The sequence below is a fragment of the Moschus berezovskii genome, chromosome 4 (genome assembly GCF_049115385.1).
Source record: "Moschus berezovskii isolate FMDL1 chromosome 4, NW_MosBer_1.0, whole genome shotgun sequence".
In the NCBI taxonomy this organism is placed as follows: Eukaryota; Metazoa; Chordata; class Mammalia; order Artiodactyla; family Moschidae; genus Moschus; species Moschus berezovskii.
This window is the reverse complement of record NC_142463.1, coordinates 55,103,699-55,120,343: the sequence shown is the minus strand read 5'-3', so window position 1 is coordinate 55,120,343 and position 16,645 is coordinate 55,103,699. Positions and strand designations below refer to the sequence as shown.

General features: G+C 36.8%; 1 protein-coding gene and 1 non-coding gene across 4 annotated transcripts in view; both read right to left on the bottom strand.

Annotated features, from left to right (window-relative positions):
- The window catches only part of MIGA1 (mitoguardin 1), a 79,241-nt gene that overhangs the window by 30,006 nt on the left and 32,590 nt on the right, over window positions 1-16,645 (bottom strand). The window lies entirely within an intron of this gene.
- LOC129541934 (U6 spliceosomal RNA) lies at window positions 14,613-14,722 on the bottom strand. The gene has a single exon (XR_008682972.1). It is a non-coding gene; the product is annotated as a U6 spliceosomal RNA (small nuclear RNA).

The following is a 16,645-nucleotide window of genomic DNA, read 5'->3' as shown; positions in this document are numbered from 1 at the left end:
TGTCGTACTGAGTAAAGTAAGTCAGAAAAAGAAAAATATGAATGACACTGCTTATATGCAAAAGAAATGATATAAATGAACTTACAAAACAGAAAGACTCAGAGACTCAAGAGACTGAATTTATGGTTGGGGGATGGGGGAGGTATACATTGGGAGTTTGGGATTGACACGTACACACTGCTGTATTTAAAATGGATAACCAACAAGGACCTATTGTATAGCACAGGGAACTCTGCTCAAAATTATGCAACAACCTAAATGGGAAAAGAATTTGAAAAAGAATAGATACATGTGTATGTGTAACAATCACTTTGCTGTACACCTGAAACTATCACAACATTGCTAATCAACTATATTCCAATATGAAATGAAGTTTAAAGAAATTATATTCTCAAACAAATTCAATACCTGTTTATAGATCTGACTACACTGTAGCAAGCAAGTGATATTCTTCAAATGCTATCACAAGAATAAAAAAAGCAAAGAATATACAGATTTTTATTTTCATTTTCAATCTGCTAAGTGTGTCAGATACTTTATCTTCTTTGAAAAGAAATCAGAAATCTCTTTGGCTTTCATTCATTCAGATTTCTATTCCATCATTTTTCCCCAAATAAAGTTCATTATCTTTACCATAAATGTTCCAAATCCCATTTACAACCCCCAAGTACCAGAAAATAGACATTTTGTGATTCTCTACAGGAAGTGTAAAGTTGTAAAAAAGTCCAAATCATTAATTTAGTTGAAATTCAAAAGATTTGCAACCAATCTGTATTATAATTCTTAAGCCAAGCAGAAGAGCAAATTGGGACAAAGTTCATCAATTCTTATCAATTAAGTATAAATACACATAGTGCATGTTTTTCTACTTTACATTTGGTGGGATCATGGTTGACATTTTAACCATTTATCTTCCAAATTTAAGCTGTAATTGTTTTCCAATAAAGCTTACATCAATCCTTTTAAAACACCTAACTTCTCAGTTCAAAATCCTACTAATAAATAACTATTAACAGAACAAAATCTGAGGTTAAATTATTCTATTTTCAAAAAAACAAGTCCTTTTAGGAATTTAAAATTTTTTCAAGCTTGAGAACAAATTGTTTTACACTTATAAATAGCTGTAATACTATTACTTGGGGCACTCAGTTATCCCGAAAAATTACCAATATTCTCTTTTCAATGCATGTATGCTTTTTGAAAATTATTTACAAAATTAAATCAGCATTCACAACTTTCAAACTTTTATCTTCTTAATTATTTCCCATTGTTGGTACTAATTCTGCAAAAAAAAAAAACCACAGTACAACCTTCATTAACCCAAAAGCATATTTAAAGTGGGATTAAGTTACAAGTCAACTAAGTTAAATCTCGGTTCCATATGCGTTTCGCTATTTTCGGAGTGGAACACAGACATTTATCTTATGTCACTTTACCTTTCAGACATTACCCAGGAGCTGTTAAAAGTCTGTTTTACTTCACTCAACAGTAACTAGCCATTCAATGTCATCCAGATGAGTTACCATGGTTGTACTTTATTTTTAAAAAAATCTAACAAAGAAAAATGGCTCAGAGGAATTGGAAAGTTTTATTCATTAAACTCAACTTCATAAACCACAGACCATACCTCTCATTTCAGTAACTGTTATGATTCCTGGAATGGCAGCTTAATAATTATGAAGAGAAATAATACATCTGTTTTTTAGATAAGCCGGCAAAAAGTATAAAGAAAGAATATTGGGTAATATCTCAAATTAACTGCTTTCATGTAGTTTTAAAATTTAAAATACTTTTTCTAAAAGTTTCATCAACTTAATTATTAAAAGACATGGAAAGCAAGGAAAATTAAAAACCAAAGGCTTCATCTTAGTCAATAGTTTTAGAAAATTCTTACCAAATTCTTAGAAAAAAAATTGTTAAAAACATAAGATATCATTACACATCTACCAGAATGATCAATTTGAGAAAAAAAAGGCCATTTTTTTGTTAAGGGTATACAACAATGAAACTTACACATCACTGGTAGAAACAGTTGGTAAAACCACTGTGGAAAGTTTGGCCATTATCCATGAAAGTTCAAGATTGCATTCTTATGACTTTGCAATTCTCTCCTTGGGTGTGTTTTACAGAAATACATGCTTAAATGCATAGAAATGTTCATAACAGCACTGATTATAGCAACCCCAAACTGGAAAGAAAACAACTATCCACCTACCATAGGATACACAAACTGTGGTGTAATTATACAATTAAATACTACACAACAATAAAACTGAATGAACTGCTGCTACATGCAGGAACACAAGTGAATCTCACAACATGTTGAGTAAAAAATGTTATGCATGATTTCATTCAAATAAAATTTAAAAAAACAGGCAAAACTAAATAACAGTGATCAGGACTACACACTTGGTTGGTAAAACTATAAAGAAAAGCCAGAGAGTAATTAGCACGAGCTTCAGGACAGGGGGCTAATTTGTGGGCTTGGCAGTAGGGGTACTGATTGGGACGGGGTACAGAAGAATCTTTTAGGGAGCTGGCAATGCCTTATTTTTCTGTCTACTAACAGGTACATAAGAGGGTATGATAAATCACTGTGATATTTTGTTTTGTACACAGTTCTTCTGTTTAAATAAAAGGAAAAGGGTTTAAATAAAAGGAAAGAAAAATGATGTTTTCTATGGATCTTGGCCCCCGATGGCTGAAAAAAACAATAAAATACTTTCCATATTTCAATGTTCACAATGAAGCTGTAAATTATTATTAGATATGAATTTTATTCCCTGATAGAATAAGTATCTAAATGATGCTAAATTCAAAATGTCAAAAAATCTGGTAAGTCTGGTTAAGTACAAGAGCAAACTGAAAATAATTTACCTGCACCCTCTAGGGAAACACCAGTAGCAACAGTAGAGTCTAGTGCCACGCATGTGTACCACTCACAAGCTTTCTTTTCCAAGCTCACTGATTTTTCTTTGCTATTTAATGACTGTTTTCAAGTTTTAAGTGAGAATTTTTAGGTGGAGATAATCAACTATTCTCAGGAAGAAGACAAATTGAGATATGTAATCTAATTGTAACAATAAAATTGTGATTAATAAATATTTATTTTGCACATACTAAATGCGAGAAACCAAATGTATGTTTCACATATATTATCTAACAATTCTCACAATAATCCTACTTTTTTTAGGTAGGTACTCTTTTTTTTCTTTTTATATATCAAAAAGTTAAGGGAAAGGAAGATCAAGTAACTTGGCCCATAGTCACACCATTTAGAAATGGAATGGCAGGATTCAAACTCAGGTCATTTGACACCAGATTCCAGGCTACAAGGGCTTCCCTGGTGGCTCAGATGGTAAAGAATCTGCTTGCAACGCAGGAGACCTGGGTTTGATCCCTGGGTTGGAAAGATCCCCTGGAGGAGGGCATGGCAACCCACTCCAGTATTCTTGCCTGGAGAATCCCATGGACAGAGGAGCCCGGTGGGCTAGAGTCCATGCAGTCACAAAGAGTCGGACATGACTGAGCGAATGCTAATTGTTGAGCCTCTCCTATATTCTCCTGGGTCATTTTGCCTGTTATACGGCTTTATCTTGTTTTGAGAGCACTGTTAAAATTCTTATGTTTCCATACACTAAATTAATTAAACTTATACTATAAACCTGAAATATGCAGCTTAAGTCCCTTAAGGATTCATCATTAACCTTAGAAGTACCTAAAAAAAAGCTTTCCACATAATTGGATGACTAAATATAAAAAAATGTACCTCATTGGCTCTTAGAGGAGCAGCTTTTTTTTTTTTAAACCTTCTTAAATAGAAATTCTAACATTTTTAAGAACATTTTTTTTACATGTCTCAATCACCCAGAATTTTTAAAATATTCATACACAGACATAAACTATGTTCATCTCTGGAAGAACACTGAAAGAATAATGTTTACTTTTAACTAAATAGTCATATAGCTTAGGCCAAAAATCTGACTGGATTCAAGCCTTCCTCCTCCTTTCACAATCTCATAATTCACATATTACTAAAGTTTTTTCCAAGGCAGAATTTGCTTGAAAGTTATAAAAAGGAAAAATCAGAAGACACTTCGGCTCTGGAACTTGGAACCTTAGGCCTGAATCTATTTTCTTTAAACCAATCCAAGTGGGTTTTCAACATGTCTCACTTTTGCCATCCCCAGACATGGTCCATTTTCTGTCACTTAGAAGGCATCGGGCTTATTTTAACTTCAACAGATTCTAGTGGAGATTCCAAAGATGCCACTCTTCTTTTCAAATCCAGGCTGTCCACTGTGGGTTTTGTAACACCAGCAAGAAGAGGATGTCTGCCAAATGTCTCAACATCATCTGACTTCTATGTCAGCAGCTATTCTCCAGATGATTTTTAGCAGTTAAAATATGATTTGGAACCTTGTCTTTTCTATGGTTTTATTAAAGATGGAAAAGGTCCACTGCTGACAAGACAAGCTATTTTCCAGAATCTTCTATAAAATGTTAAAATAATTAAGAAATCTAGAAAATTACTGCTGTTGTTTACCCTGTACAACTATCTGTTCCATCCATACTGAGGATAATTTTTTATTCTCACTTATTTTAATACTAAAAACAAAGTGGAATATAAAAATCAAAAACAACGGGGGGGGAATTGGATGAAGGTAGTCAAAGATACAAATTTCGAGTTATGTAATGTACAACATGATAAATATAATTAACACTGCTGTATGTTACATATGAATGTTGCTAAGTGTAAATCCTAGAGTTCACATCACAATGAAAAACCATTTTTTTCTGTTTCTTTAATTTTGAACCAATACGAGGTGATGGATGTTTGCTAAACTTACTGTGGTAATCATTTTATGATGTATGTAAGTCAAATCATTATTCTGTACGCCTTAAACTTACACAGTGCTATATGTCAATTACAGTTCAATAAAACTGGAAGGAAAAAAACGTAATTTCATAAAGTGGAAGAATTAAGTGAGTCAACAGATGATACTTTCTTGATTTTTCCCTCGATGAGCCTAAACACTGAAAAGAGTAACAATGAAATCTCATAAAACAAAAGAAAGGCTATCTAATGAAATCAATTCTTACTTTATTATCACGTACACAATTTTGCCTGTATGAAACACATGCACAAAGCAGCCCCATACTATGGCACTACTCAAAACAATATTTCCACAACAGTTGTCTCTGGCTTTCCCTATTTGTCAAAACTTCTTAGATGCCATGATTGGCCAATGAAACAACTGTGATTTCCTAACTGGGAAATACAGCTGCTAATGCAAAACGAGTAACAGAAGAAAAGAAAAAGGAATAACAGCATTTTATGTCTTTTTTAGGAGAAGAGAGAAGTAACTGGATAACCTAAAGGGCAAAAAATAACAAAGGGTAGGTCTGATGTTATAGAGACTTTAATGGGGCAACTAGTACCCCAGGGACGGGGGAGCCTGGTGGGCTTCCGTCTATGGGGTCACACAGAGTCGGACACGACTGAAGTGACTTAGCAGCAGCAGCAGCAGCAGTACCGCTAGTCAATCTGTACGCTATACAAAAGGTCCCTGGTCAATGGGACAAAGGCAGGCGGAACTCCAGCCCACATCTTGGGCCTATATCATCCTGGAAGATGAACCTTTTTCTTATCACAAAAGTGCCCTTCCCAAGGGCCTGTTGTACAGTTGCTAGGTCGTGTCTGACTCTTTTGCAATCCCATGGACTGTAGCCTATCAGGCTCCTCTGTCCATAGGCTTTCCCAGGCAAGAATACTGGAGCAGGTTGCCATTCCCTTCTCTGGGGATCTTCCCGCATTTCCTGCATTGGCAGATTCTTTGAGCCATAAGGGAAGCCCACTCCCAAGGGGCTACATAGGCCTTTATCTAAATCAAACAAAGGCCTTGGATGGGTTAGTGTAGGTCCTGCACTTCGAAATCGAAGTGGGTAAGATATAACTTGAATACATAAAAACCAAAGGCAAGAAGCGGGAATTTCCCTTTATGTGGCACCCCAGCAATTTTCATTATACTGCTTTCATCTCAGAACCTATTTTGACGTGCATATATAACACCAGTTAGACTTTTTTGTAGTATTATTAAACATTTTGAAATTAGGATTATGAGCCTTAATGCATGACAGGAAGTTACAGGGCAAATTTCTCATGTGTTCTACAATTTGCAGTATATATATTTAGAAGTCTGAGTATACAAGTTAAGCCTGTAATTCATGTCACCTCCTAAAAATAAACCCTCAGGGAGTTTATCCTCTGACCACAGTGATTCTGCATGGAAGGAAAGGGACAAGGTCTTAAAGCGTCAACTCTGGGCTGTCTGACGTTTGACATAAGACAATAGGTTGAGGTTATTTCCTCTTGCTGCCAGCTCTTTCAATCTCACTAAATGTTCTACCTGGCTGCTTACCAGAGAGAAGAAAAACATTTCTCTAGTGGTCAGGAGGTCCCACTTTACAGCTTTTCCTGTTCTCTGCCAGAAAATTTGTATAGTCAGTACTGCTGCTGCTAAGTTGCTTCAGTCGTGTCCAATTCTGTGCGACCCCACAGATGGCAGTCCACCAGGCTCCTCTGTCCCTGGGATTCTCCAGGCAAGAATACTGGAGTGGGTTGCCATTTCCTTCTCCAACAGTCAGTACTAGGCTGGAAAAATCCCTAATTTTCCCTGTCTCAGTGAAGTCCTGTGTATAAGTAAGCAGAAAGAAAGATGGATAAAATACCTAAACTGTATCAGTAAATGCTCCCACTATCTCCTGCAAACAAGTAAATTTAATTAAATGACTTCTTATCATTCTCAGCAGTGCCCTTTGGCCTAAACGTATAAAGCAAAGACCTGCAAGATTTATCTTCTGCCCACCTTTCTAGATTCCTTTCCCACCACTCTCTTACTTACACTGTGTTCCCAAGAGGTATCAAACAATTTACAGTTCCCTAAACAGTCCCCACTTTCCACCTTGACCCATGGTGTTCCCTCCACTGGGAACACCCTTTTTTCCTATTCCTGATGGACCTTCTTCAAGCACACTTCTGTGTGACACCTCCAGAGCACCTTCTGAACACATTATTACAGCACGTTTTTATTAAAATAAAAAATTTTAATGCCTATCTTCAAAGACAGATTCTGGGTTGCCTAAAAGCAAGAGTGAGACCTTCACTCTAGTCCCTCCGGTGTCTTATACCGTGTTTGACATACACCAGGAAATCAAATGTTTGCTAAATAAATATTCCAGCCCTAAGATTCTGAGTTCATTCTGTTAAAAAAACAGATTATAAAGAGGCCTAAACACATATCTGAAATATGCAGTGATGCTGTTAAGCTACAAAAATTCCTGGTGTGTTTCTAAGGGCTAAATTTATAATTTATTCGTACACATCACTATGAAAGAATTTCAAAGTCCTTTGCTTTAGTCAAAAAAATCAACACTTATCAAACTCATGGCTTCAGAGTTGCCTTCTAACACAGCTATTGCAAACACATACTATTCTTTATAGAATCTGTAAACATACAGCCGGAGAAGGCAATGGCAAGCCACTCCAGTACTCTTGCCTAGAAAATCCCATGGATGGAGGAGCCTGGTAGGCTGCAGTCCGTGGGGTTGCTAAGGGTCGGACACGACTGAGCGACTTCACTTTCACTTTTCACTTTCACACATTGGAGAAGGAAATGGCAACCCACTCCAGTGTTCTTGCCTGGAGAATCCCAGGGATGGAGGAGCCTGGTGGGCTTCCGTCTATGGGGTCACACAGAGTCGGACACGACTGAAGTGACTTAGCAGCAGCAGCAGCAAACATACAGCAACATGGATGCAACTAGAGATTATCATATTAAGTGAAGAAAGTCAGAAAGACAAATACCATATGATATCACTTATAAGTGAAATCTAAAATATGACACAAATGAGCCTATATATGAAACAGAAATAGAAGCATGGATATAGAGAATAGACTGCTGGTGCCAAGAGGGAGGGGGTGGGAGAGGGTAGGCGTGGGAGTTTAGGATTAGCAGATGCAAACTAGTATATATAGAATGGATAAACAACAAGGTCCTACTTAGAGCACAGGGAACTATATTCGATATTCTGTGATAAACCATAATGAAAAAGAAAAAGAATGTGTGTGTATACATATATATCCGTTCCGTTCCGTTCCGTCGCTCAGTCATGTCCGACTCTATGCAACCCCGTGGACTGTAGCCTACCAGGCTTCTCCGTCCATGGGATTCTCCAGGCAAGATTACTGGAGTGGGTTACCGTTTCCTTCTCCAGGGGATCTTCCCGACCCAGGGATCGAACCCGGGTCTCCCGCATTGGAGGCAGACGCTTTAACCTCTGAGCCACCAGGGAAGCCCATACATATATATATATATATATGTATAATTGAGATAATTTGCTGTATCTGTGCTTATTTGCTTCAATTGTCTCCAACTTTTTGCGACTCCATGAACTAGAGCCACCAGGCTCCTCTGTCCATAGGATTTCCCAGACAAGAATGTTAGAGTGGGTTGCCATTTCCTTCTCCAGGGAATCTTCCCGTCCCAGGGATCGAACCCGTTTCTATTATGTCCCCTGCACTGGCAAGCAGGTTCTTTACCATTAGCACTGCCTGGGAAGAATTTGTTGTACAGCAGTTATTAACACAACATTGTAAATCAACTATACTTCAATTAAAAAAAAGAGAGAAATGTAAGAAAACTATAAAGCCCAATTAATTTTAGAAGAGAGCTAAAATACAAATTCCTTAAATTATGTTTGCTGTAAAACATATCAACTAAATAATATGCCCAAGAAACTGTAAACAAGCTTCATCTGTCATTAATCAGGTATATTTTTACACTCGTATTAAATTCAGCATTTTGGTCCTGCCCAAATAGTCTAGCCAAAGTGAGTAAAAACTAACCTTACTTCCTGAATGCACTGCTACAGAAACAAACTACCAAACCAAGTAATGGTGTACACTCTGAATGATATGAAGATAAAAAAAGTCTCCTAAAATATAAACCATTCCTTGGTGTCAGGTTTTAATCCCATAATTTACCAATCTCTCATTAGTTGTTGTGATCAACTAAAGTCTAATTTTTTTCCAAAATAATTCAAATAACATAAATTTGTTTAATACAATAGATATATGTACTTTTATTATACAATATTTGATATATACAAAAACTATACATAGCATAAGTGTGTATAATATTTTGAATCAAAACACTGAAACAAACATTTGTGAATCTACTACCCATTTTCAGCCACTTTTTTTTTTTTTTGGCCACACAGTGCATTTTGTTTCCCAACCGGAGATGGAACCTAGGTACGCTGCGGTGGAAGTGCAAAGTCCTAACCACTGGACTGCCAGGCAAGTCCCTATAACCATGTCATAAAACTTACAAAATTACTGGAAGGACTGATGCTGAAGCTGAAACTCCAACACTTTGGCCACTTAATTCAAAGAACTGACTCATTGGAAAAGACCCTGATGCTGGGAAAGACTGAAGGCGGGAGGAGAAGGGGACCACAGAGGAAGAGATGGTTGGATGACATCACCGACTCAATGGACATGGGTTTGGGTAAACTCTGGGAGTTGGTGATGGACAGGGAGGCCTGGTGTGCTGCACTGCATGGGGTTGCAAAGAGTCAGACACAACTAAGAGACTGAACTGAACTGAATTGAAAGGGAAAAAGTATAATCATGCAGAAGACAGTACTGTAGATATCTGATACTCATGATACATGAGTCTCCAAATAAATTTCAGAGATATTCAGTAAAAACAGCAGCAGATAACCAAAGATAACCACATGTCCCAAACCAGATCTGTTTACTTTTAAGTTCTTAACTTAGGCTCTTAAGTAGGCTGAGGGCACTTCAGTTGGGAAGTATGGGAAAGAATGGAGGTGGGAAAGATAAAAGAAGGATTTTCTGCTTTGTAGAGGGAGCTTAAGCTCTGTGTTTTACAAAATAGCTCACTGAGGTTTACACTTATCTATATGATATTGCTTTCTAACTGCTTCCTAAAAGTAAGTCTTACTTTGCCAATCAGACCACAAATAACCTGAAAACAGGCACATTAGTCCTTATTTCATCTGCATGTCATCACACATAAAGCTTACAATAAACAATTAAATAAACAGTTGCAAATTGACTTTTAAGCTGTAATTCACCTTAGCAGTCTTCACAAGTCCCTACGTAAATGCTCTTGTACCTAACTGGGAGGCTACAGCAATAGAGGCACAGTGTTTGATTCTGTGTAGTAGGCCAGCTAACTCACAGTCCTCCTCTGTAAACAGCTCTTCAGAGGCAAAAAGACTCTAAGAATCTGTGCAGAGCAGTAAGGTGGGGGGGATCGGTTGGGGGGAGCTGGAAGAAAGAAAGAAAGGAATGCACAAAGGTTGGAAAAAAGCACAAGTGTTAAAAAGAAAGAAAATAAACAGGCTATCGTTTGTAGATATGCGGTCTAGATAAAAATTCCAAAAGAACCTGCGACAAATTACTGGTGGTGGAACTAATATGAGTTAATAAGGGTAGATGATAATACTCAAATGTAAATATCAACAATATTTTGGATACTAGTAATAAAAAATTAGAAAATAAATTCAGAAAATGTACCAAGTACAATGACAACAAAACTACAAAACTATAAGAGACCTAGGAATAAAGATATATAAGACCTGTATGGAGAAACCATAAAAAGTTATGAAAGACATATAAGATTTAAGTAAATAAAGAGCCATATTATGTTTGTAGATGGAAACGTTAATATTATGAAGATGTACATTTTTCATAATATTAGGTCAGCTTATGAAGTTGACCTAACATAACCAAAATCCCAAGAGGCGTTTTCATGAAGCTTGACAAGCTGTCCTAAACTTCACAGGGAAAAGCAAAGGGCTTAAGAACAGCCAAAGCAGTTCTAAAAAGGCAGAGTGAATTGACTCACCCTACCAGGTATCCAGACTCATTATAAAACTTTATAAAACTATAGTAATTAAGATACTAGAAACCAATGCAGAAACAGATAAACAGAACAAAACAAGAGAGTCCAAAGAAGACACACATATAAAACAACTTTACATATGAGAGGGTGTATTTCAAATCAGTAAGAACCGAACACATCATTCAATGAATGGCACTAAGGCCACTAGTTATCCAAACGCTTAAAACAAAAAACTGAGTAATAATATGCTGCTGCTGCTAAGTCACTTCAGTCGTGTCCGACTCTGTATGACCCCATAGACGGAAGCCCACCAGGCTCCCCCTTCCCTGGGATTCTCCAGGCAAGAACACTGGAGTGGGTTGCCATTTCCTTCTCCAATGTGTGAAAGTGAAAAGTGAAAGTGAAGTCGCTCAGTCATGTCGGACCCTTAGCGACCCCACGGACTGCAGCCTACCAGGCTCCTCCATCCATGGGATTTTCTAGGCAATAGTACTGTAGTGGCTTGCCATAATACATTTTAAAAAATCAGCTTCTAACCAATTCCACTATTTTTCCATCTGAAAAAAATGATTCAGAGCATGTTGAATTATGCAAAGGAAGAGTATCAGTAAAAAAGAAAAAAAGAAAAAGAAATATACGGAAAATTTACTAAAACCTGGAGTTGATTATAAAACTACAATCTTAGAAAAGAATTTCAGTTTTGGAAGATATAGTCTGGCTGGAATATATTCAGTTCAGAATAAATGGGAAACAGTAAAACAAACAGAGTCAGAAAAGTGATCTAAGAATGTGGGAGTGGCAGGATGAGAGTTTTGCATCAAGAAGATAACTCCAGAAACAAGGTACAGATTTCCTGGGGAGAGACGGGAAGCAGGAAAACCTATTGGAGGATTCTTAAATCCCAGCAAAATATGAGGGTGCAGAGAAAGGAGAACAAATGACAGTTATATTATGGAAGTAGAATTGACAGAACTTACTAGATAACTGGATGTGCTGGCAAGGAGTATATTTATTATCACTTCTTGCTTTCCTCCTTTGCATATGGCAAGATCAAGAATCAAGGAAAATCAGAAATCTTAGCTATATTTAGAATAAATACTTCAACAAAGTATTTGTCCTTCAGATGGCAATTTTCTAACCTTCCCAAATAAATAACTTTGAACATGGCCTAAATACTTTGTTTCAGGAAGTGAAATTTATGTTATTATTATGAGAAAAAGTCAAATTAATTTCCAGAAATAAATAAATCCTTCCTGAAATATAACTGAATAATATCATGTAAAAAAGTTATGAACATGTGATATCACCTACCAGTAACCATGAATTTTTTAAAGTAAAAGCCTCTTCAAGAAAGATTTATGCAGAGAACTAATTACAAAGAAATAAAATTTCTGTCAGTAACAGAAGGAACATATATCTTGAAAAGATACCACATGTGAAGTCCCAAGCATTAGAAATGTGTTTGTTTCTACTACATCAATATGACTGAACCTCAAAAGTGCAATAATTACAGGAACAACCAGGACACAAAATTCATATTTTAAGATTAATCTTCTATTAACATTGATCTTCTAACAAGCTAAGAAAGAGTCAAATGTATAAACTGGACAAGAATACATACAGGGGTGATAAGTCAATGGCATTTAATCTTACTGCTTGTTTCATAGGGCAAATAGGATCAAATACTGGAAATTTTACATGCTTCAAACTAAAAGAACGTCGAAGAAATGATAAGGACACAATTCAGTTTGCCACTTGAGAGAACAGACTGAGATGAGTGGCAGATCCATTAGGTGGACTCTATGTGGATGAACCACGCATTTTTTAAACAATCTTAGAACAGGCCTCATAAAAATGTGAGAATATGTATGAATGCACAAGTGCTTACCATGTACTAGTGCTAAAATACAACAGGCATGTTATCTCACTTAATCTTCACAGTGCTATGACGCTGATCCTCATGTAGCCCTCCAGCTTACAGATGAAGGAGATGAATCTAGGAAAGGTCAAGTCCTGCTTAGGTTTCACAGCTAGTAAGAGTGGTAGAGCCGGGATCTGAATCCATGTTTGTTTAACTCCAAAGCCCATGTCCTGAACTACTAAGCTATACTGTCTATAACTGAAAACATACTGAAGTTTTTTGGGTGAGCCTTCAAAAATTACAGTAACAAAATTAGAGTTTAACAATTATAAATTAACGATTATCTGAAAAAGCGAAACTGCAAATAAATGTTAACAACATGCAGTTAGCTAGAAGAACTCACACTCAAATGGAAACGTACACTAATGTTATTTCAAGTCTCTGTGCATAACCTCCTGGCTCTGTCTCACTATGAGTTACAGTAGCAGGTGTATACAGAACATGCCAGAAAGAGCGGTGACCTAAATTTAACTCCCATTGCTATGAACAACCCAGAATGGCATTTATGAGTCATAGGTGTGCCACTCTCAGATAAAATGTGCTGCCCTCTAGTGATTTCAACACCTTTCGTTTAACATTAAACAGTCTCTCCTAAGTGAAGAAGGAAAACAAATTTTTTTAAATTAGAGAACTAAAATCTTCATTTTATTTAATAATCAGAAGAACAGAACAAACAATGACTGCTTAGGCCAGGAGTAAACTTTTGATGTGTAAGAGAAAATACAGAACTATATCCAACAATGATTCACTAATTCATAACAGTTAAGGAAATATCAGTTCAGAATACAACAAAAGATGAATTAGAGAATACCAGGTAGTTACATTTTATACAAGGAATTCATGCCTTGAAACATAATCCAAACACTGCTTAATTCAAAGCTACATTCCTGTAAGAATAAATGTAAACAGATACTAATGTACCTTACAACTATTGTCCTGTATGTCTTTTCCCAAGCATAGTCTCAAAGCATAATAAATGACTATAATAAGGTCTGCTTTTTTTTAATCTGTGAAGGTTTATTTCCTCCAATTTTTTCTACTATAAAATAGCATACTTATCAGAAAAACCACAATATTCTCAATCATCATAAACAGAATTTGTAGAAAGATGGTCACTGCCTCTTCTTTCCAAATCTGATGAGAATCTATCTCATTTGTGAAACCCAAATTCAGATTCCTAAGGACAAGGGAGTCTGGGAAATGTAGCTTGTTTCGGGGTGTATTTTTTTGGGGGGGTGCTTCTATAGCTGTTATTGTTTCCTAGGTGGTGCAGTGGTAAAGAATCTGCCTACCAGTGCAGGAGATCCAAGAGACGTGGGTTCGATCTCTGGGTCGGGAAGATCCCCTGGAGTAGGAAATGGTAACCCATTCCGTATTCTTGCCTGGGAAATTCCATGGACACAGGAGGCTGGCAGGCTACAGGTCATGAAGGCACAAAGAGTCAGATACAACTGAGCAACTAAGCACAAGGTTTTTATTAGTTTATTCCGTTCCGTTCGTTCCGTTCAGTCGCTCAGTCGTGTCCGACTCTTTGCGATCCCGTGGACTGTAGCCTACCAGGCTTTTCCGTCCATGGGATTCTCCAGGCAAGAATACTGGAGTGGATTACCATTTCCTTCTCCAGGGGATCTTCCCGACCCAGGGATCGAACCCGGGTCTCCCGCATTGGAGGCAGACGCTTTAACCTCTGAGCCACCAGGGAAGCCCATTAGTTTATTAGCTACTGTTATTTTGTTTTCATTAACTTGACTATTAAAAATACAGAACGCTTTGCAAATTTGTGTGTCATCCTTGTGCAGGGGCCATGCTAATCTTCTCTGTACTCTTTCAATTTTAGTGTATGTGCTGCCAAAGTGAGCAGCACATTTACTAAAGAATGTTAAATTGTTAAGAATGCTTTAAAAACACAAAGTATTTGTAGCAAAGTTTTTGTATCACTATCACTTCCTTCCCAAACATCAAAAATAATTTTCGATTTTAACACAGATAGCTTGGCTTAGGGGTGCCCTAGACTGCTTGAGATTTTAAAGCCAAGTTGCCAGAGGTTTTTCATTTTTTTAAATAAAAGGGCTCCTGGTTCAATTCTGCTCTTTTATTTTCTTAGCATTAGTACCAATATTTTCAGGATGCTCTGTACTAAATTAACAGCAAGAGCATCAGCAGTTATTTGAGCTTCTTTACCACATTCAACGACCACTTGGAATGACAATATTACAGAATATAAAAACTTAAGAATAAAAGTAAAAATAACAGCACAATAATCATGAAAACCATTTGCAGAAGTCCCCGTGCATGTGAACAACAGTGTGGTTCTCTAGATATTGGCATATGACACTCTATTCCTGTCACCAGCTGAAGTGGTACACCCAGAGTAAACGGCGTTTGTAATTCACTAGGTCTATCAGCTTTGAAACTGAGAGATTCATAAACTGCTGCACATTTGTACTACTTAAAATTTGTAGTATAAAGTGCTATTTTGTACTGTTTCAAATTCACACCAAAAAATCACCTAAAATTAGTTAACAGAATCATACTGTATTTTAAATAGCTTTTTTGAAGTGTAATTTACAAACCATAAAACTTCCCCATTTTAAGTGTACAATTCAATGAATTTTAGTAAATATATAGAATCTTGCAACTATTACCACAATCCAGTGTTAGAATCATACATTTTTTAAACTCTAAAATTTAAATCTTAGATTTATTAGCTTCACTTACTTGTGGGTGCTCAGTCACTCAGGTGTATATGACACTTTGTGACCGCACGGACTGTAGCCTGCCTAGATCCTCTGTCCATGGGATTTCCCAGGCAAGAATACTGGAGTGGGTTGCCATTTCCTCCTCCAGGGGATCTTCCCAACTCAAGGATAGAACCTGTTTCTTGCATTGCAAGTAGATTCTTTACTGCTGAGCCACCGGGAAAGCCCTTCACTTACTTAAACTAACTCGTAATACTGACAAAAGTTTTTTGGATCTGCTAAAATGGGAAGATACAATTTACTCTCAACAAACACACTGCTGTCTAAAAAGAAAAATGCTAAAGACAGTTTTAAACATACTAAAAGGATCGTGCTAGGGAGGATTGAAAGTGTCCTCTAAACTTGTGCACAGTGTTAACATGGAAAACTACTTACTATAAGCCGTACAAGAGAATGTGAAATTAAGCAGAGTCCCTGTGTATATTCTGAATGCTCAAATTAGTGAAGGAAGTTTTGCTGAGGCTCTCATAGCAATAAAATCTGACACATTTGCCTTTGAAAACTAAAATGATTTATTTATTTATTTGAAATTGAGTATAAAACCAGCCATGAGTACTTGATGGCAAATATCTATCTGCAAAAAATCTCAGCATTGACAATATTGCCCAAAACCATGAATTGTTATCTCTTTTTCAAAAAAAAATTTGTATTTTCTTAAATTACTAGTTAAGTAGATAAATATACATATATTTTGGCATGATATATAGGGCTGGAGGAGAAGGGGACGACAGAGAATGAGATGGCTGGATGGCATCACCGACTCGATGGACATGAGTTTGAGTGAACTCCGGGAGTTGGTGATAGACAGGGAGACCTGGCGTGCTGTGATTCATGGGGTCGCAAAGAGTCGGACACAACTGAGCAACTGAACTGAACTGAACTGAAGATCTCTTTATGATCAACATGAAAAAAAATGTGACAGTAAAACTTCTAAAACTCTTGAAATTTCCTGAGTGATGGGGCGAGAGGGGTGCTATTCATAAGTCCCTTTCAAATACAACCAAAGATTATGCTCATGAGGTGACTCC